We start from the raw sequence: 22,879 nt of genomic DNA, 5'->3' as shown, positions 1-22,879 counted from the left end.
TCTTATAGGATGAGTTGGGAAGTGTTTACTCTGCTTTTCTTTTCTGGAGATTGTAGAGATTTTGGTCTGTCTTCTTCCTTCAATGGTTAGTAGAAGTTGCCAATTAAACCATCAAGCCTTGTGCTTTCTTTTTTGGAAGGTCAACCATTGATTAGCTTCTTTAGTAGATCAGGTATTCCATGCTTCTTATGTGTGTTTTGGCAGTTTGTTGTCTTTCATGGAATTTGTTCATACCCAAAATAAGGTATCACTCATGTTATCTGATTTATATGTATATATTTGCTAATGGTATTTCTTTATTATCTTTTTATTGTTCATGAGATCAGTAGTGATGATCCTTCTTTCTTTTCTCATACTGATAATTTGTATCCCTTCTTCATTATTCTTGTTAGCCAGGAGAGATGTTTATCAATATTAATAATCTTTTCAAAGAATCAGTCTTTGTTTTTTTTGCTTTTCTCTATTGTTTTCTGTTTTCAATTTCATTTGTTTCTGCACTAATCTTTGTTTTTTTTTCCCCTGCTTGCTTTAGACTTAATTTTCTCTTCTCTAACTTCCTGAGGTAAACTAAAGTATTAATTTTTAGATTTTTCTTTTATAATATATGCATTAAGTACTGTGAATTTCGCTCTAAGTAGAACTTTTGCAACATCCCACAAATTTTAGCAACTTTTTAAATTTTTTTTTAACCGGAGTAGAGTTGACACATAATGTTATATTAGTTGCAGGTATACAACATAGTGATTCAACAACTCTTAGTTAGGCTTTGCTCACCACAAGTGAAGCTACCATTTGTTACCATACAATTCTATTACAGTACCTTGACTGTATTCCATTTTGTATCTTTCAGCCCCATGACTTATTTATTTCATAACTGGAAGCCTGTATCTCCCAAACTCCTTCACTCATTTTGCTCATTTACCCATTCCCATCCCCTCTGACAGCTATTAGTTTGTTCTCTGTATTTATGGGTCTGTTTCTGCTTTTTTGTTTTTTGCTTGTTTATTCATTTGTTTTGATTTTTAGATTTCACATGTAAGTGAAATCTCATTATATTTGTCTTTCTCTGATTTGTTTCACTGAGCATAATATCCACTAAGTCCGGGGCACCTGGGTGGCTCAGTGGGTTAAGGCCTCTGCCTTCGGCTCAGGTCATGATCTCAGGGTTCTGGGATCGAGCCCCGCATCAGGCTCTCTGCTCAGTGGGGAGCTTGCTTCCTCCTCTCTCTCTGCCTGCCACTCTGCCTACTTGTGATCTCTCTCTGACAAATAAATAAAATCTTAAAAAAAAAAAAAATCCACTAAGTCCATCCATGTTGTTGTAAATGGCAAGATTGCATTCTTTTTCATGAATGAGGAAATATTTTTTGTATATATCTACCATGTCTTCTTCTTTCATCTGTCAGTAGATACTTGGGTTGTTTCTGTGTATTAGCTATTGTAAATAATGCTGTAATAAATAATTTTAATAAATTTTTGTTTTAGTTTAAATTTAAGTTTAAATTTTGTTTTAGTTTAAATTTTCATTTAGTTTAAAATATTTTTAAATTTTCCTTGAAACTTCTTTGACTTATGGGTTATCTACAAGTGTCTTATTTAACATTTATATTTCCAAATATTTGGGGATTTTCCAGCTATCTTTCCTCTTTCTGATTTCTACTATAATTAAACTGTGGTCTGAGGATGTACTTTATATAAATTTCATATTTTTAAATTCGTTCAGATGTGTTTTATAGTCAAAATGTGATCTATCTTGGTGAATGCTTCCTAGGATTTTAAAAATTAATTTTAAAGATGAGGCAATGAATTCCTCAGTTTTTATTTGTCTCAGAAAGTATTTATGTCTCTTTCTTAGGCTTGAGAAGAATGTATATTCTGCTGGATTGTTGGATGGAATATTTTATAAGTGGCAGTTAGATTAATTTGATTGATAATGCTATTCAGGTCATCTATATCCTTGCCGATTTTCTGCCTGCTAGAATAATCAATGACAGAGGGAAGGTGACGTTTGCAACTATAATAGTGGATTTGTCTAATTCTTCCTTTAGTTGTAACAGTTTTTGCCTCATGTATTTTGATATTCTGTTGTTAAGTGCTTACATGTTTAGGATGATTATGTTTTCTTTGAAAATTGACCCCTTTATCATTATATGGTGCCCTTCTTTATTCCTGAACATCTTGCTTGTTCTGGAGTTGGCTCGGTCTGAAATTAATGTAGCTACTCTAGTTTTCTTTCATTCGTTCTTTTTTTTTTCTCTAAGATTTATTTACTTATTTTAGAGAGACAGCATGAGCAGGGGGAGGGGCAGAGGGAGAGAGAGAGAGAGAGAGAGAGAGAAGCAGACTTCTCACTGAGTACAGGGCCCAGCGTGGGGCTTGATCCCTTGACATCCAGATCATGATTTGAGCCCAAATCAAGAGTTGGATGCCTAACCAACTGAGACATCCCAGCACACCTCCAGTTTTCTTTTGACTAATTTTAGCATTGTATGTCTTTCTCCATTCCTTTACTCTTAATCTGAATCTTTATATTTAAATTGGTTTTCTTGTAGATAATATGCAGTTTCATATATCTATCTATCTATATATATATATTCAATTGATGTATTTAGACCATTCCCATTTAATAAATTATTGATGAGATTGGATTAATTTCTATATCTCTAACTTATTTCTTTGTTGCATTTGTCCTTGTTTCTTTTCCCCCTTTTTTTCCTGAATTCTTTAGTTTAATCAAGCATTATATGTGATTCCATTTTATCTTCTCTATCAATTACACTGTTTTTTAAATTTTTTTATTAACATATAATGTATTATTAGCCCCAGGGGTACAGGTTTGTGAATCGCCAGATTTATACACTTCACAGCACTTACCATAGCACATACTTTCCATTTTTAAAAATTTTTAATGGTTTTCTCTAGGCCTTAAGATGTGTGTTAAACTGGGGTGCCTGGATGGCTCTGTGGGTTAATCCTCTGCCTTTGGCTCAGGTCATGGTCTCAGGGTCCTGGGATCAGGCCCCACATTGTGCTCTCTGCTCATCGAGGAGTCTGCTTCCCCATCTCTCTCTGCCTGCCTCTCTGCCTACGTGTGATCTCTCTCTGTCAAATAAATAAATAAAATCTTAAAAAAAAAGATATATGTTAAACTAATCTAAATTCACCTTCAAATAACATAATACCACTTCATATGTAGTACAGGTCCCTTAGAATAGTCTTTCTAATTCTTCCCTCAGTCCCTTGTGACATTGCTCATTTCATTTATCCATCTACTCTAATCACCCAATACATTGTTACTATTATTACTTTATACAAACAATTACTTATTAAAACCAAGAGTAAAGAAATAAAATCCTTTATTTTACTTTCATTTATTCCTTCTTTCTCTTCCTTTCTTTATCTAGATCCAAGTTTCTTACATGTATCACCTTCCTTTTGCTTGAAGAATTTCTGGTAACATTTCTTTTAGGTCATGTCGGGTGGCAATGAATTCCTCAGTTTTTATTTGTCTCAGAAAGTATTTATGTCTCTCACTTTTGAAGGATAAATCTGGTAAAGGTTAAATTTGGCTGGATATAGAATTCTAGAATGGTAAACTTTTCTTCTTTCAATGCTTTTAAATTTTCACTTCATTTTCTTCTTGCCTGCTTGGTTTTTTTGAGAAGTTCACTATAATTCTTATAGTTGTGCTTCCATAAGTAAGGCTTATTTTTTCCCCTCTGGCTTCTTTCAAGATTTTCTCTTTGGCTTTGGTTTCCTGAAGTTTGAATATGGCTTACCTAGGTATGGATTTGTTTGTTTGTTTAATATTTATTCTGCTTGGTGCTATCTATATGTCCTAGATTTATGGTTTGATGTCTATTAAATTTCTGAAGTTGCCATAACAAATTACCACAAACTGGATTTCTGATAACAGAAATTTATTCTCTCACAGTTCTGGAAGCTAGAAGTCTGAAATCAAGGTATCAATAGGGCCATGCTCCTTCTGAAAACTGTAAGGAAGAATAATTTCTTTCTTCTTCCTAGCTTCTGGGAATTGCTAGCAATCTTTGGCATTCTGTGGCATGGGCTACATCTCTTCAGTTTCTGCCTCTGTCTTTATGAGGCCATTTTTCCTCTAAGTACGTCTGTGTCTTCATATGAACTTCTTACAGAGTATTCATTGGATTTTGTGGCCACCCAAATTCAGTATTATCTCCTCTTGAGTAATTCCATCCACCAAGACTCTATTTACTTTTTTTTTAAAGATTTATTTATTTATTTGACAGATAGAGATCACAAGTAGGCAGAGGGGCAGGCAGAGAGAGAGAGAGAGAGAGAGAGAGGGAGGAGGAGGAAACAGGCTCCCTGCTGAGCAGAGAGCCAGATGTGTGGATGATCCCAGTACCCCGGATCCATGACCCGAGCAGAAGGCAGAGGCTTTAACCACCGAGCCACCCAGGTGCCCCAAGACTCTTTTTCCAAATAAGGTCACATTCTGTGGTTCCGGATGGAAATGAACTTTGAGGGAACACTATACAACCCAGTACAGTGTCCATAATTAGTTTTGAAAAGTTATTGGCCAATATTCCTTCAAATATTTCTTTTGCCTTTCTTTTCTTTCTGGTGTCTAATTATGTGTATATAACCCCTTTTGAAATGATCCCATGGTTCTTAGATGCTCTGTTGATTTTCATTTTTTTTTTTCTCTTTGAGTTTCAGTTTGGCAAATTTCTGTTGACCTAGGGTAAAACTCACTGATTTTTCCCTAAGCCATTGCAGTTACTTTTGAGCCCATCAAAGGCATTTTTCATTTTCTGTTACAGTGTATTGGGATTTCTAACATATTCTTTTGATTCTTTCTTATATTTCCCACCTTCCTATTTACATTACCCATCTGTTCTTGCATATTGTCTACTTTTTTCTATTAAAAATGTTAGATACTAGTCATAGTTACATTAATTACTGTCTGATAATTCCAACATTTCTAATATCTGAATCTGATTATGATGATTTCTTTTTCTCTTCAGACTGTTTTTTCTTGGATTTGTCAGGGCTCGTAATGTTGTTGTTGAAAGCTGGTTATGTTGTTTCAGATATTAGAGACTGGGGTAAATAGGGCTTTCCTGTGAGGATTTCTATTAATATGGCTAGGACTCAGGCTGTAGTTGTAGCTTTTTGCTGTAGCTCTTAAGTGTTGAAGGCTTTGAATTCCTCTAGTGTCCTTATTTTTACCTCCCCTCCTGACTTTGGGTGTCCCTAAATATTCCTTCTCAAAGAGAGTCTATGTCTTGGAATTCTTTCAGGCTACATCCACTGTTACTATACTGAAGCCCTGCTGTGGTGATGGTAAGTATAGTGGGGGTGGGGAACTTTCTATAATCTGATGAAGTCTCAGTCTTTTAGTGGGCCTGTGTCTTGAGGCTGGGCTGTGACCTTCACCAATATTTCTCCTGTGTTATAGATTTTCCTCCCTGTTCCCTAGTTCCTTCCTTGGCTGCCAGGGCTCTGATCTGTTTTCTTAAAGCCCTGTTGACTATGTTTCCCCACTCTGAGGTGAAACAGCTGAGATAAGAAGACTAGAGTGGCTGGGTAGGAGGAATGCCCTTCCTCCAGCTAGGATAAAGCTCTGGTAAAGTCTTTTCCCCTGGAGAGTAGACCTTTGTTATGGAGAATGCTCTGAGTGGATTATTTTACAATGACTACTTATCTTGTCCTCTCCACCCCCCTCCAGGAGCTATGAGACAGTGGATCTTCATAATGACACCTTGATGGGGTTCCTGGAGTTAAAGTCCACCAAAGAAAGGTGGGGGCTGTTTAAGATAGCAGTTTCTCATTCTCATACTAGTTCATCATTGACAGCCTCCAGGAGTTCATCAAAATTACCATTCCAGTGTTCCTACAAGCCAATGGCTCCAGCATCTTCTGATCCAGGTAAACAGATCTTGACTGTGACTTTCAGGATGTGCTTGTCTTTAGAGTGGTGGTTACCCTGTGATCTCAGTTCTCTGATGGGTCCAAGAAAAGTCACCGAATTTTTGTTTGCATAGCCTTGTCTTAAGGATGTTTGGAATGATGACTTCTAAGTTTCTTACATGTCAGAGTGGAAACCAGGAATCCATTTGGAATATACTTAATAATTTGTTCATAGTCTAAATTTCTTTTTTGCTTATTTGTAATAAGAAATTTTGAAATCTTGAAAAATATAAAATAAAAATTTTAAATTTCCTTGACATAGTGGGTCTTTTTTTTTTTTTTTTTTTTTTTTGGGATACTAATGCACACCATCAAGGTATGTTGTTGTTTTTTACATTTCCCAGGATTTCTATGAGGCAGATATTAGTTGTGTGACCTTGGAAAAGTTAACTTTCCTTTCTGTGCCCTAGTTTTCTCATTAGTCATATAGACTATAAATAGTACTTTCTTTTAGGATTATTATGGAGATTAAATGAGATAATGTATGTATGCATACTTAGCCCAGTAAATACTTGACATAAAGATGTTCTCAATAAATGTGAATTTCTTATTAACACTTTTGTTATCAGTCTTATTCTTCAGGCAGAGCAAATGAAGTGAATTTTTTTTAAACAAACCGATTCTCACTTCTAGATTATTTTAGAATTTTCTGCACTTTGAGCTGCAGCTGGTGGTATAGATGTGAGAGCTGCAGGCTTGACCACCCTGGAACTTGGTCAGATGAAATGCCATCATCCTAATTGTGTGCAGGGCCCACAGTTCACTGCATTAGCTCCTCTGAGCTCTCCTGTCCCCTCCCACATGCAGGCAGCATAATTCAGCATACACAATAGCTTTGGATCAATCCAACATGAAAGTGGCCCCTGAAGAAAGGCACGAAATATTCTTTGCTAGTCCCCTGCAAAATTTTAAAATTTGAAAAATGAGAAGGAGCTCTTTAGTCTTTAATTATGATAGAAATGCTGTATTTTAAAAGATTTCAACTGATTTATTTTAATTTTCTTTTCTTACAAAGTCATCCTCTTTTCTCAATTTTGCTAGCATTATATTATACTGAGGTATTGGTGATAGAAGGAAGATGGGGTGAACAATTTCAAAAAGGGTCTTGCATGATCCAGAACTGCATAACCATAAGCTCATTTCTAAAACTCCATTTACAGCAGGGGCCAAGGCTGGAAGTTCTGACAATACCATAGGGGAGCATTCTCCCTGGAAAACTGTGGCATTGAATGATGATGAACACTAGTGCAAACCAGGGCACATTTAAAGAAATTCAACTTTAAAAAGATGCCTGAATCTTTTTTTTTTTTTAAGATTTTATTTATCTTATTTGACAGAGAGAGAGATCACAAGTAGGCAGAGAGGCAGGCAGAGAGAGAGAGGGGGAAGCAGGCTCCCTGCTGAGCAGAGAGCCCAATGTGGGGCTCGATCCCAGGACACTGAGATCATGACCTGAGCCGAAGGCAGCTGCTTAATCCACTGAGACACCCAGGCGCCCCAAAGATGCCTGAATCTTAAGAAATCTCTGCATGAACTTTCAATAGTCAGGTTTTCTCTATTTATATGTAGAAGAGAGAAGAAATCTAGCCCCTATGTCATAATTTCTTATCATTTGTGTTACATTTAATTATTTGAGTCTATTTTACTTGGTTTATAATGCTATCATTTTCTCCCTCCTGAAATTATGGTAAATTTTTATACACATGCAAATGTTTTAGTATTTAATGCTTTTATAGTATTAGTGGGACCCTTGATGGGACAGTAAATGTTTGTTTAGTCCCATTCCTAGTAAGTTCCAATCTAATAGTATATCAAAGACTGTTTCCAAATCTTTCTTTTAATATAGAGAAGAATGGAATTCTATTACTTCTTTATTGTTTCAGTAAGTATATAGCATCTTTAATTTTGACAAATTATTTTTTAAATCCAATAGCACTTGGTATAATCATCTTTGAAGGCTACAATGTTTGTAATCATCTTCTCATTGGACCCTTATAACAACACATGAACAAGGAAGGGCAAGCAGCTGTTGCTAGAATTCTGATATAACCAAATCTACATGCTTATCTAGAACTGTGGGATACCAAGGCAGTCCTCTAAGAATGGTTTTTACATAAGGTTCTGGTATTTCCTTGTAAGTTGGGTAAAGGATTTTACATTCTTTGTTTCTGAGATTCTCATTCCTGAAGGGAAAAAGACAAGAGTTTACTGCTAATCTCTGATACCGGGCAAGTGTAAGGATAGCTGGATGCAGGGTACTCCAGAAAGCCGGGAAGTGACCCTGAAGTAGGAGAGAAAAATGACATCAGTCACCATTTAGGAAGGTATTTCCTAATTAAAACTAATTCCTACTCCAAAGTAATTCCTTCAATCAATCTCTATTATTCTACATCCTTTTATGTTCTTTAAAGCACTTACCACTCTCTGAGACTTTTGGTCATTTCCTTCTTAGCATATGTCTTACTCCTATAGAACTTGTGATTTTGTAGGGACGGGGACCTGGTCTTTTTTGGCTATCACTGAATCGCAGCATCTAGAATAACACTGACAAACAGGAGGAGCTCCATAAATATTTCTCTCTGTGATATTAGTTGCAGGTCTCATATGAATAAGCTTAAGAGTAATGTTCCTAAATGAGCTGTACCCTGTTCATATAAGAGTACATTCAGGCTGCTATGACAAAAATGTTATAGGATGAGTGCCTTAACAACAGATGTTTATTTCTCACAGTTCTGGAGGCTACAAAGTCCAAGATCAAGGCATCAGCAGGTTTGATACCTGATGCAGACCTGTTTCATGATTCGCGGATAATAGTCTTGATGTATTCTCACATGATAGAAGGAGTGAGAGAGCTCTCTCTCTCTGAGGTTTTTTGTGTAAGGGCACTAAATCTCATTCATGAGTCCCACCTCCCAATAACATTGCACTGGAGGTTAGGATTTAAACATATGCATTTTGAGGGGACACAAACATTCAGTCTGTTACGGGGAGCTTGCTCTGATTCCTATATTGGCTACTATACTTTTGCATATGACAGAAACTGAACTTGAACCAATTGAAGCAAAATGAAATTCATTTCTGTTGGATAGATACTAGAGTGGATCAAAATTGGAAGAACCAAAAAAGTGGACAGAGAAATGAAAGTGGTTCAGATGACCTTTCAGGTTAGAATACTGGCTTCAAATGCCCTGAGAACGTTCTCAGTCTCTTCATTCTCTCAGACTGCCACCATATACTTGGATTTTTGGCTAAAAGCAGCTCCCGAGCTTAAATTCTCACGGATGAGGCCTGAGGGGAAAAAGGGCTATTCCTCCTAGCTTCACCTGTCTCCAAGGAAGTGGTACAAGAGAGAAAAAAGACCATATAACTAAACCAGTGAAAGACTGACTCATCTAGAGAACGGAGAGCAGTTCCCAGAAGATGTGAAGGATGCTGGACCCAAAGAATATGTTTACTTAGTAACTGTACTCAGTTCCAAGTAACAGAAAATAGCAAAATCATGGAGTAAAAATAAAGGTTTTATTTGCCTCACGTAAATGAGAAACCCAGAGGCAGGCAGTCAAAGGTACTTAAGAAACTTCTAAATCACTTCTAGAACCTAAATTACTTATTTATTTCTTCTAAGCCATCCTTAGTATGTACTCATCATTCTTGGTCACAAAACGGCTGCTCTAACCATGAATACCATGCTTGTGTTCCAGGTCATTCTAGTCAGCAATGTGCTGTGACACTTGATTTGACCCTACATTGTTTTGTTTAAGCCTCATGAGCAGTGTTACCAGCTAGTTGCAGTCTTGATTTAAAGCATGACATAAGCCAAGGAAGGTAGGGCACCAGGAGAAGCATATGAATTTATGTCAGTCAGAATGAAACAGGGTTTTGTCAGTGTGTGTGTTTGTATGTATTTGAGAGGAGTCAGATTTGAAGCTGCTCTTGATGGCACCATGTACAGAAGAATAGTTTGGAGCCAACCAAGTCCACATGAGTTTTTCTGTTTTCATAGTGCATAGATGGGCATGATGAGACAGCAGTGGGTCAGTTTGCCAGGAGACTGTGGTACTGGATGCAGGAGAGAAGGAGAGCCTTAATTGTTTTCCACTCCAACTTTAGTGCCTCCTCAGGTATGAGGAGTGCCCTCTCCAAGTGCCGAGATTGTTGTTCTTCTCCCATAGTTATGAAATTGATGTATCCACCCCAGGATAACATCACCTTTCTTTAATCAGCTCTGACTTGTACCAGACCTTTTGCTTAAAAGGGTAAAGTACATGTGAGACAAGGCATTTTTACAAAACTTACAGAGACCCATAATGTCCTTCATTTTGACCCACATGGGCCATGAAGGAGAGAGCTCATGTATGAAACCAAGTGGTCATCATCCTTATGATTTGGAACTTTGTCAGTCTTGAGAGATATTCTGAGTGATTGAACCAGAATTATGTTCAGTACCCTACAGCTACTTTTGTCAGGACTATGAGCCAAAGAGTAAGCCAAACAGAATGGTGCAGGATTGATTTTTCAGGAAGGAAAGACTGGACATGCCCAAGAATGGTCATTGTTGGATGCTGTGCGTGTGGTGGGTTTGGATGGTGGGTGAAGAACCTTGAGTTTGGAGACTCACTGCTTTTAGAACAAGCCCAAAGTAAGCTAACTCTTTGGTTTTTTTTGTTTGTTTTTGTTTTTGTTTTAAGATTTTATTTATTTATTTGACAGACAGAGATCACAGGTAGGCAGAGAGGCAGGCAGAGAGAGAGGAGGAAGCAGGCCCCCTGCTAAGCAGAGAGCCCCATGCGGGGCGATCCCAGGACTCTGGGATCATGACCTGAGCCTAAGGCAGAGCCTTAACCCACTGAGCCACCCAGGCGCCCCAGCTAACTCTTTGTTTTGGAGGGAGACATTATTTCATCTTTTACAGTTTGCTTGTTGTAGATATAACCCTGAGAAATGGCCTGGGTAAAGAGTGGGCATTGCATTCTTAGCCTGTTTTGCATGACATAGAAGAGGAAGAAAGACCAGGGAGGAGTGTCTCTTACAATAGAAACTATAAGAAACAACCTCTGAAACTTATTTCTGTCTTGGCCAATGGGAAGCATGGTTTAACATTACTCAGTTTTCTTGAGAAGAGAACCCCCCACTAAGGAAAATTTTCTGTTTGGTCTTGATACGAGTAATAATAACTGGGCTTCTCCCTAACTGTTGGATATATGGAAAGGGATCCTTTTTCTTCCTTCTTGTCTATTGGAAAGGCTAAAATCAAATATGTGCAATCTCTGGCACAAGGAGGTCTTTGATAAATCATGTGAATGAAGGCTCCAGAACTAAAAAGTGGGATGTGTATTTTATGGGGGACTCACTCCTGGTTCCATTTTTTCCCTGCCCCTTTATCCCTTTATCTCATTTTTCTTACTTTTATTTAAATCTGGATCAAAGATCCACACCTTTTATTTTTTGTAAGCTGGAATTCACATCTAGGTCTATGAATTCTGGTGCCCTATATTGTATCTAGTTCTATTCTCTTTGAAGTTGGAAAACAACTGGTTAATATTTTTATCTTAAACAATTTGTGGAGAAAGCTACTCAGTCTGTCTCCTCTGTCACTACCATGTTGTTTCTGTTTCCAGTGGTTTAGTCAGTTTTGTTATTTCTCTCTGTACTCCAGACTCGCATGTTTTGTACACGTAGACCCAGACCCTCAGATGTTAATTTGAGACTTCTCATCTTTTTTTAAGCCAACATGTTCAGACCTTTTAGCTATGTATATTACCAATAACCATATTAAAGCTATTTTTTTTCCCCACACAAACAATACCACAGTCACTATGTCCATTGTTCTTCATCCTGTTTGGACAAATCATCTTATTTCTTTTACTTCTTTTTGGACTGAAAATTTACGAGGACTTGTATGTTATAATTCCCTGCTATAGGCAGACAGAAAAATACATTGTTCATCCTAGCTATGCCCAGGTAAACACTCAGAATTCAGAAGCTGCCTAGAAGTATCAAATGTTTTTATTATATAAATGCTTGATCACTTGTTTATGCAACAAAAATTAAAAGCTGAAAAATGAATGGACATATTGCATAATCAAAGAAGGGTTTAAAAAAACTGCAAGTGGTGTGACCAAATCTGACTACTGAGGTAGTGATCCAGTTGATTACTCTGTCCTGGAGCAAAGTTACCTAGAAAGCAGACATTTTGAGAACACAAAACAATGTGCAATAATTTAACATTTTCTTTTTAAAATCAACCTGTGAATTAAATTCTAAGTTTGTGTAAGTGTATCACCATCAATGAAAAGATGGGGGTAGATGTCCCAGATACCTAGATATTTAACTTATATTTACTCTCTTCAAATAATTTACTGGGATTTCAGTAAGAAGGGCAATTTTTTTAGTGATTGTTTAAGCCATCCTCTTCATTTTATGTGCTTTTGTTGACCTTTCATTTTGTCCATTCTTTCACTCTCTACCATATTTCATGTAACGTATAATGCAATTGGTAATACAGTACCAAAAGTTTGAAAAGAAGTTACAAAAATAAGAGTCATCATGAATTCAGAGACCCAAATATCTAAACCCTACTGAGATTCAAGCTTGATATTTTATTGCCTTGTTTGACAATGAGTTCTTTTACTAAGTTAGCAAAACATATCTGTCATTATCCTTTTCCTTATAAGTAAAACCATGGATCTCATTGTAGGTAAACCTCTATATATTCATGACTCAAATTTTGTAGCGGTAGAGAACACAGAATATACTGTGAAAGCTGGGCCTGAAAGAAATCCACACATTTAAAAACAAACAAACAAACAAACAAACACTACTTTTACATGTTTAAATCCCCTCATACTGTATGCTTATTATTTAAAATTAAAGGACAGAAGTCATATTGAGAAACAGTAAATTAAGAGACAAGATGTGGAGACTACAACTATTTCACTTGAATAGAACCAACCTCATTCTTTTTTTTTTTTTTTTTTTTTTTTTTTTTTTGGTAGGAAAGGAAAATTTAACAATCAGAATAATGAATAGGCTTCAATAATGGGGGCAATGCAGCTGTTATTTTGGCTGTGTAAAGTATCTGGGTTTTATACATTTCTTCCCCTTCTCAAAACTGTGGCTGAAATTTTTAAAAAGTTTATTCTAAATACTTTCCAAAATGAGAAAACTTAAGAAATGAGAATTCACTTTTTAAAATTTATTTATTCATTTATTTTAGAGAATTCACTTTTAAATATATACGCTACATCACGTTTCAGTCAACTTCCGGCAGCAAAACCAGTGTTGGCAGTTTTACCAACTGTTTGTAACCAGTTCAGTTGGGTCTGGCTCTCAGTTGTTAATATAGTACTACTGATCTTAATTTGTAGGACCACAAGGGAATGTTTAAATAAAAGAACACTCGATTTCATAGTAGTTTTTAAATGAAAACATATGTATCTGTAATAGGGCTCTAAAATTTTTTTCGGTAAGTACTTAATGTGTGGCATCTGCTAGGTATAGTGTGTCTCTTTCAGTTTTTCTGAGGAGACACATCGAACTCAGTAAAATTAATATTTTAGATGTTGGTATCTTGGGAGTTATCAGAATTAAGAATGCCCAGAGAAGGAAGATTGTTGTTCAGTTAATTTTCCTTTCATACATAATCCTTTATATTGTATTTAGGGCGAGAAGAAGAGGAAGAGAATAACACCTCAAGATACCTTTTCAAAGAAGAAAAGGTTGACTTGAAGAAGTTCACTTCTAAAATTTGATATGCACAGTGTGTTTGGTGGGACAGGTAAAACATAGACATGGGATTAATCACTTGTGTACTTGGGATTCTTCTTTTTTTTAAAGATTTTATTTATTTATTTGACAGACAGAGATCACAGGTAGGCAGAGAGGCAGGCAAGCAGGTTCCCTGAAATGGGCTCGATCCCAGGACCCTGGGATAATGACCTGAGCTGAAGGCAGAGGCTTTAACTCACTGAGCCACCCAGGTGTCCCTATTTGGGATTCTTACCCAATACTTCAAGTTCCTTTGAGTAGTTGCAGTGTTTCAGTCTATAGTCACTAAACTTAAATTACCATTTTATAATACACTCTTATTAATGGAGTGAGGATTGATAATATTAATTTTTAAAAATTGATAATAACCATTAAAATGACGTTACATTTTAGGTGTCTTGCATCACCCACATTTCCCTCCACTTCTCAGGCCATAGATTTTCATGTTTATTAGTATCCCTCTCATCTTCTTTAGGATTCCCAAGTACTATGTCTTTGCTATTTTTAACATAAGTGACCAAATAAATCCAAGATGAACTTCGTGCAAATCAGCTAGGGTCAAATATTGTATCTTCCTAATATGTATTAGCACCCCCTCAATATCTCTAAATATGTTAGGGGGATTAAGATTGCCTCAAACATTTTTAAAGATCTTGAATACATTGGACAAAAATAAAGCCCTCTCCTATCAAGGATATTTCTAGAATATGGGAATATAGACTGATATAAATCTCAGTTGATTTGCCTTAAAAGTTTCCCCATATTTTGAGAGCCATATATAATATATATCCGTACTTGAATACACATATATATTGTGTGTGTACACTTTGATTTGAGTCCAGGCTCCATCACCTGCTAAGTGTATAAGCTTCGACAAGTTATATAACGTCTCTGTGACTCAGTTTCCTTATTTGTAAAATAATATAATAAAATTAGGTACCTCATGGGGTGGTTGTGAGGATTAAACCACCTCATGAGGTGGTTGTGAGTTCATGCATGAAAAGCACTTTAGAACATGCCTGTAAAGTTAGCGGGATTCAGAAACTTGAGTCATTATTATAATATGGATCATATGAATATATACTTATGCATATATAATATCGAATTGCCTAGTCTACATAATAAGATGATTTTATGTATTTATATACATTGTTAAATGCATTTTATTTGTAACATGTAGTATATGTTTATATTCCATATATGGCACATTTTGATTTTCTTGAAAATTTCAGGTATCTAGTGACCAATATGAGAATACCAACGTAGCTTATGTCTGGACTATACATAGTGTAAATTTGGCATTTTAAATGTACCCACTTAATGAATTAATATTTCTCGCTGAAAACTGGTTCTAATACACGTGTGAGTGAAGTGGAAGAGCACAGGTTTAAAGCAGGAGCACTAGGAATGACACAACGGCTTAGAAGCCATATGATTTCAGGCAAGTCACTTAACCTCTCTGAGCTTTAGCTTTTTCATCTGCAAAACAGGGATGCAATTTCTTGCACGTTTGTAGTGAGAAGGAGAAGTACATAAAAGAAGTCCTTGGCCAAGAGTCGGCACATAGTAAATGCTTGATAAATGGAAACACTGATCTTTAATGTGTCCGTCCCACTTCAAACGTGGCTATTTTTTTAAAGCCCAACACAAACAAACATCGCACTGGAAGTGTTTGATCAGCTATGCTGTTGCTATATGATGATCACGAGGTAGTCTTAAGGGCATGTGGTTCCAATAACCATAATGGAATTTCTGCTGCCTGGTGGAGCAAAAGGGAAGAGGTTGGTGTGACTCAGGTTTCATCAGTACCTTAAACCAGGCAGCTTGCAACTTTGCCCCTTCTCTGGCTCTGCCCAGCCTCACCTCTCCTGCCAGTAAGAAGCCCCAGAAGCAGTTACACTGAAAAAGCTGTAAGAATCTGAAACCCGGAGCGCTGGCAGCACTCTGCTTGGTGGGGTTAGGCCATGCAGGCATGTTTGTCACCCAATGGCCGGAGACCCAGGGGAAAAAGACTCACTCTGTCCCTTTATTTTCACCCAGTCTGAGAGAAGTGGTTTAAAACCTCAGGCAGTTCACTGTAAATGGCAATTTATTTTCAAGTGTTACATATTTTCATATAATTGGTAGTAAGGGGCCATTGCTTTTTTGTAGTTGGGCTTGATTCACCTCTTGCACCTTATATTAGGATCTGGGTCTGACATAGTAATAGCTAATTGTGAAAAGCAACTACATATGTACTGTGAAAGTAAACCATTTAATGTATGCCAAGAATACCTTAGAATAAAAATAATGCTTAATAGTTCAAGGGGTAGTGCCATTATCGATAAATTCTTATGAATTCCTATTACTGGGTCTGACATGAAGCTTGCATGATATAAGAAATGTGAGGAAAGGTGGCATATAGGAAAGGTGTTTCATGCACACGTGCAGAGAATTTTTTTCACACAGTTGGTGAAGCCACATTGATCCAGCAGTTTGAATGTTATTATTATCCCTGGTCTCTCTCATTAAATACTTAAGAAAACATAGTAAAATTGTTTAAGGATACACATTTAGAATGCCATATCCAGAGCTATATCCAAATAGCAAATGATTACACTGCTTATAAATTCGAGGCAGATGATAATTTAGAGTCCCCGTGAAAGCCCCGAGTTTATTTGATTGTTCTCTTAATTACTGGGCTCTATGCTATCAAATATTTGTGCAAGAGGAAGCTTTTCTTTGTGGGAATGGATAATAACTATGCTTACACTTTGAAAATTTTGCCTTGAGTTATTAAGATTTGCATTTCTCACTTTTGTTCCAAGGAAAGGTGTTTTGCCATTTTTAGAAAGCAGGTACCAAATAATCAATCATCAAACACCCCAGAAAGTTTCCACTCCAGACAAGTGCAAAATCTCAGGTATTAGCAATCCACCTCCAGAAACAAATCTAGGAAGGGTGGAAACGTGGAGAAAGGATATATCACTTTTCTAGGTGAATATATTGTGATTGGTATGTGTTGCGTGCATTAAGAAACTGTATTTGCTTACTAGCTGCCATTTAGAAACCAGCCAGAAAAAGTCTGAGAGAGACCGCACAGACAGGCAAGCCATAAGCCTCCCTCCCATGCTGCTTCAGTGCCCTGCTCTTCCAGGCGCGTGAAGAATAAACAGACTGTGGTCATTGAACTCCTGGTGGTGTTGTTGCACTCTGGGAAATGCTGGGGGGTGCCCAGGGACGCGGCTTAGTCAATGGATGCGCATCTGAAGAAAAGCAGCGAGAGGAGCAAAGAGAACATGCAAATCGGCCAGAGAAGAGGAAGGGAAGAGCGAGAAAAAGAAACGTGTTGCTCGTATTGTGTCTTAATCTCTTACCCGCTGCGGCCCTCGTGACATCTCCCTTCTTGGACGCCAGGTCTAGGGAGATCACTCGGAACCCCAGAACCCCAGAGTCCCCCCGCCCCCCGTCCACCCTAGTGTGATATTTAATAGGGTTCTTCTTTTTTCTTTTTTTCCCTTTTCCTTTTCCTTTTTTTTTTAATTTTTTTAATTTTTTTTTTTTTTTTACCCCTGGCAACCGGGCAGCTGTTCTAAGTCAATGAAAGTAAGATTGGAAGAGATAAGCGCCGTAGCAGCCTGGGAGCTGTCAGAGCACACACTTAGATCAGCCCCACAGCTTCGGCCCCGAGCAATACCTACGGAGTTTCTTCCCGTGGTGATGTCACTCTGAGGGTCTCTCCCTCTCTTGCCTTCACGCGCTGTCTCCAGTGTCGCTGGACTCCAAAGCCCAGCGCCCAGCCTTTCCCCCCTAAACATCATTCTTTGGTTCTTGGGCATCGGGTCACTTGGGTTCACCCCCACAAAACAAAACCAGTTCAATCACCCGGAGGCAGGGGTGAGAGCGCCTCAAAACTTTTCTCCCCCCGCACCCCAAGGAGTGGGTGGGCTCAGAGTGCCGGCGGGACCCGCGGGCGCGCAGCCGGGCTCGGGGAGGTAGTGGTCGCTTGAAACACCGAACCTCTCGCGGCTCCAGCCTTCGCGCCGGGCAAACGGCGGCTCGCCTCCCAGAAGGTTCCGCGGACGCCCGCAGACCCCCACACGCACCCCCTGTGCGAGCTTTACTGTGTGCAAACGGGGGTGAGGGTTAAGTAGGGGACCCAGGTAATGGTTCCAGGGCAGCGGGTGAGGTTCCAGCGCAGGGAAGAAGTTGACAAAGGAGACCTGACTAAACAGGAATGCGTATTTATAGATGCGAGCTCCGCCGAGATCCGGAGATAGCCCACTCTTCTTGCCTCCTTCCCCTCCTGCCATTCCATTTTATCGCTCCTTTAAGTGGAGGGCAGATTTTTTTTTTTTTTTTTTAAACATTCCTGCACCGTGTGGTTAATCACCGCGTTATTTACAATCTAGTTACTCTGCAGCAGACGGGGAAGCAAACTCTGGGGCTCCTTGGCTTCGGATGGACAGAGAGGGCGGCCAGGCGGCGAGCTGCAGGAAGGAGGTCAGGGTGGGTTTACGGGAGCTCGGGTGCGACCTGGAGGGAGTCGGAGCCCCCGGCGCCGCCCCCGCGCCCGCCCCCGCCGCACCCCCCGGGGCGGGCGCCGGGCCGCGGTGACCGCCGGCTGGTGCGCTGCCCTCGCCTCCCCCATTGTTCCTACTGTCTTTTTGCCTTTTGTTATTTGCACTCGCATTGTGTTGTTTGTCTCTGAAGCCGCCTCATGACCAGCAAAGGGATTTCACCTCGTCCTTGAGAGCCACACGGGGAGCGAGAGCGAGCGAGCGAGAGCCGGGGGGGAGAGGGACACGCGCGCGCGCGCACACACACACACACACACACACACACACACACACACATACACACACAGAGTGAAAAAGGCGAGCCACCAAAACCCATCTCCAGTCTCCTCCCGGGGGCCCCCAGCCCGCCACTGTGCCACTTTGCATCCCACGCCAGAGGAGACATTAAGGAGACCCGGTAAGGTGCGTGAATCGCAGCGTTTTAACTTTGTTGTTCGTCCCGATGTTGTTGTGGGCAGACCTCCAAGGCGCAGAGCTCCCCTCAGCCGCTCGCCGTGCCCGCCACTCAGCACTCGCTCCCGGCTCCAGCTGGAGAGCCGGCTGAGGAGGGAGGGGGCCGCCACCGGAGTTTCCTCAAGTACGGAGGGAGGGGGACTGGGCTGGGGGTGAGGGGGAGGCGGGAGGCGGCTCGAGACTCGAGGTGGCCCTGTCATCCTCGGGGGGCGGCCGGCCGCGGGGGGGGGACCCCGGAGCGTGGGCTTGGCCCCCGTTCAGGAAATGGGATAACTTTGGAGATGTGTTGGGGAGCCTGCGCGCCGCTGCCGGTATTGTTTTGGAAGCGGTGGCGGTGGAGGTGGTGATGCGAGATGAGAGCAGGAGTGCAGGGGAAAGCCGGGGCGAGCCTGTGCATCTCGGCTCACGCTCCAGCCGCAGACCCTCAAAGTTGGACAAAGCTCTTCACCCTTCCTGCAGTATGGCCGTGGCCCCCAGCCCACCCCGCAATCTTAATATCCCCCCTTTTCGTCTTTTTGTTTCGCTTTCTGCAATCCCTCTCCCTAACTCGTCCTCCTCTCTCCCGCCCGGAATTTTCGGAGACAAGTCTCATCCTTCAGAATTCTAGGGATTCCAGCGACCGGAAGCTTTAATTTTCCTTGCAACTACTTTCCTCCCCCCACCCCCCTCAGTGTACGAAGCGAAACCGCTCACGTGTTGTGTCACTCTAAGCGCGGGTTTGGGAAATCTCGCTTGCACTTTGGGCTACGGTCATCAGCCAGGAAAAGAGGTTATACGACTTGAAATCAGGCTGGATCTGGAAATGTTTGTGTTTGATAGTAACAGTTTCTTGAGAATTGATCTGCTGGCATCGGGTGCACAGGGAGGACTTTGACATATTTTAATAGTCATTTTCCGTACACTTTGCAAAGCGAGTATATTAATACATAGATTGACCCTGGTGACTGTCTGAAGACGCTGGCCCCCGTGACTAAAATCAGAGTGCGGTGCCTGTGAATTCATTTTGATGTCTTCCCTTCTCAACTAAAGCAGGTCAAAATGAGGAATTCTGTGAGTATTCAGAGCCATAGTCTCAGTGTCAGCCAACCCAGGCACTCTGGGTGGCAGTCAACTGTACTTCTTCAGAAAAGTTTAGGGGATTTGTTCTATCCCACTTGAGAGCCTCACAATGTCCAGATATCCAAAGTAGTTTGTCAAGAAAGGCATGAGCCGATTTCCCCAGAGACTGCCTTGAGGCTCAGCACAATTCTTCAGTCCAGGGCAAGACCAAAGGAGATCTGTGGGATTTTGGGTAATAAGTGTGGGAATCTGCAAAGGGACTAGACAGAGTGATTTGTTTCCTTGCTGCTCATAAATAATGGCCTCTAGTATCCTTAAAAAAAATAAAAAGAAAGAAAAAAAAAAAGCCCACGCAAACAAAACAGGCCAATGAAGTAGGCGCGTGGGAGATTTGTAGGCAGTGGACATTTCAATCAGAAGAAAACACAGCAGAGTTTTTGATCAGGATTACAGGAGTGAGGCTCGATTGCCAAGAGTGATTAGGTTAAGGGCCAGATGGTTTTAAAGTATACAGAAATGTTTTTTAAGTTTGACTTTTACAGAACGAAAAGGAGGATGATTTCTTAGAGTCTTTACAGAACTGCAAAATTTTGATCTAATTTTGAAGGAATTCAGCTTTATGTGAACTGTTGTTAGCTCTGATAGGGAAAGAATCTGGTTTCAAATGTAGATACATGGAACAAAGTTTCTGGGGGGTGCTTCTTCCCGATTTAAATATAGCTTCCAGGCTGAAGCCTAGATAAATTCAGTCACAATGACATAAAATCAAAAGTACTTACACTGAAAGTTCTCTTAGGCATTGTGCAAAGTTCTCCTGCAAATTATGTCATCAACTGTTTATTCCTCAGAACTGTGTTAGATAAAAATCATAAGCATCACTTAAAACTGATGCAATACAGCTTTAAATCCTCAGACTAGTAGGGATTGCTTTTGTTTGCCTAAAAGGTAGATCTTTCATCACATGAGTTGTTTAAAAACATTTAATTGTGGGGGTGGGAAGGGATGTGCATAATTATTTAGTTATTTGTGTTAATTATATAGTAGCATACTTGCTTGAAATTTTTTTTTTCTTTCCAGTGGTCTTCTAACAATCTTGTACATGAAGAATTAATAGAGTTTTTTGTTTGCTTGTGGGTTTTTAAAAAATCCCTTTCTGTAGCCTTTTGGAATGGGCAATATTGAAGCAATCTGAGATAGACTTGAAAGAGTAAACTTAGTACAGAAAAAAAGAGCTTTAACTCTTAACAGAGAAACTCTGTATTAGTTTTGTTGTTGAGCTTAAACAGTTCTGGTTGAATGGCATGTTATATACAGCGTTCAAAACTCTCAAACTTATTTGGTAAATAACCAGGCATTTGAGATTCAGTGGTTATTTCAAGTTAACTTAGTTCTATACATGTAAATGCACATCCTGTTTAGACTGACACATGACTTTGTGAAGGAAAAAAATGAATATATGCTTATAAAGATGTTATCTGTGGAGTGTATGGAGTAAATAGTAAATAACAAAAGAGTGAAGTTTATACTCAGGTATGATGGCTTTTTTGGGGGGGGGTCCTTCTGGGGAGTAAGACATGAGCTATAGGGAAAGTTTAAAATTTCATTTTCCAATTAAAAGAATGGATTTGAATGCTTGAATAATTTTTTTTAAAGCAAATGAAAACTATGATTAAAAAAGCATACTGTCTTCTTGAAAAAACACTACTCATTTACTAAGTGACAGGCAGTCATTGTTTTGAAGTCATGTTCAGATTGTATAAAAATGCAATATATAGGGCAGGATAAAACTTGTTTTTAGTGATCTCCTAAAGTACACAGGATTTCAAATAACTCAGAGTTCTAAGGTTGAATACTATTTAGATTTCCATCAGGTAAAATTGTGATGTGATTGATTGGCATACCCTGGATGTTCTACCCAATATCCAATCACCTGCAGTGGTAAAAATGCTATAATTAGAGTTTTGAGAGTAACCTAGAAAATTTATTTGTCTAGGCCTGAAGTCAATGCATTCCCTCACATACTAGTCACAATTTTTTTAGCCTGAGAAATGTAGGCTTATTTTAAAGGCAAAGAAAGTGCTTGGCTGTTTCAAATAAACTATATCCTGAACCTAGATTTGTAGATAGTTAATAAAATAAAAGTCCAATTTTGTTCCAAACATTGTTTAAAACACCAATTTGTAAATTGTCTACATTTGGTTTTCATATGTTAATGATTTGGGATCTGAAACTTCTTTCAGAAAGGCATTTTGGTTTATCTTAAAAAACACCACACAAAACTGTCTAAACAACTCTGTAAATAAACTGTTCCAAATGCCTCAATTTGATGAATGAATTAAAGAATTATAGTTCTTAATCCAATTATGATCAGTCTTGTTATTCCATTTCCCATTTGGGGGAGCTTGGGGAGTGGGAATGGTAAATGATTCTCAAATGTGAGTAGGGTCTTTGTTGTTTATTTTCTGTGTGTGATGTAACATAAATAATTACTCATACCTAACAGGAGAAAGATTTTAGATGTAGAAAAGTTATTTAATGATTTTCAATTAAACCAGGAATTCATTTGCATGAAAAGTTGCTCTTAATGGAAGAGTCAAACAAAATTTTTAAGAATACAAAGCAAGGATCTAACCTTTTGCTTAAAACTAATGGATTTTTATATTTTAAAGGGGAGAAATGGAGCACTTACTGCTCAGTAGTGGGACAGATATTTAGGCACTCTTAGTTGCTTTTAGCTGGGCCATGTTGGGACATTTCTGTGGTGCCTTTTTTTTTTTTTTTTTTTTAAGATTTTATTTATTTATTTGGCAGTGAGAGAGAGAACATGAGCTGGGGTAGTGGGAGAGGTAGAAGCAGGCTCCCCGTGGAGCAGGGAGCCTCATGCGGGACTTGATCCCAGGACCCTGGGATCATAACCTAAGCCGAAGGCAGACGCCTAATGATTGAGCCACCAGGTACCCCTCTGTGGTGCTAACCTAACTTTGTTCAGTTTGTGTTTAAACTTTACTTTGTTTATAAAGTTTAAACTTTACCATGTTCAATTTCCTTGTGCTTAAAATTAAGGGAAATATTCTTTTGGGGTTGTT

At 39.1% G+C, this 22,879-nt stretch overlaps 1 protein-coding gene across 5 annotated transcripts in view; it reads left to right on the top strand.

Annotated features, from left to right (window-relative positions):
• Window positions 1-18,112: 18,112 nt before the first annotated feature.
• The window catches only part of SOX5 (SRY-box transcription factor 5), a 994,837-nt gene continuing 990,070 nt past the window's right edge, over window positions 18,113-22,879 (top strand). For 2 of the 5 annotated variants that reach the window (XM_045072864.1, XM_013047545.2), the window contains exon 1: window positions 18,296-18,683. The gene's annotated coding sequence lies outside the window, so the exon portion shown is untranslated. Of the gene's footprint in view, window positions 18,205-18,295; window positions 18,684-22,879 lie in introns of those variants that run through there. The other 3 variants (XM_013047547.2, XM_013047548.2, XM_045072865.1) reach the window with 3 other exon arrangements.

Source organism: Mustela putorius, unplaced genomic scaffold, assembly GCF_011764305.1.
Source record: "Mustela putorius furo isolate JIRA1106 unplaced genomic scaffold, ASM1176430v1.1 tig00537227_pilon_pilon_pilon, whole genome shotgun sequence".
NCBI lineage: Eukaryota > Metazoa > Chordata > Mammalia > Carnivora > Mustelidae > Mustela > Mustela putorius.
Note: the sequence above shows the minus strand (reverse complement) of the source record. Positions and strands in the feature narration are given on the sequence as shown.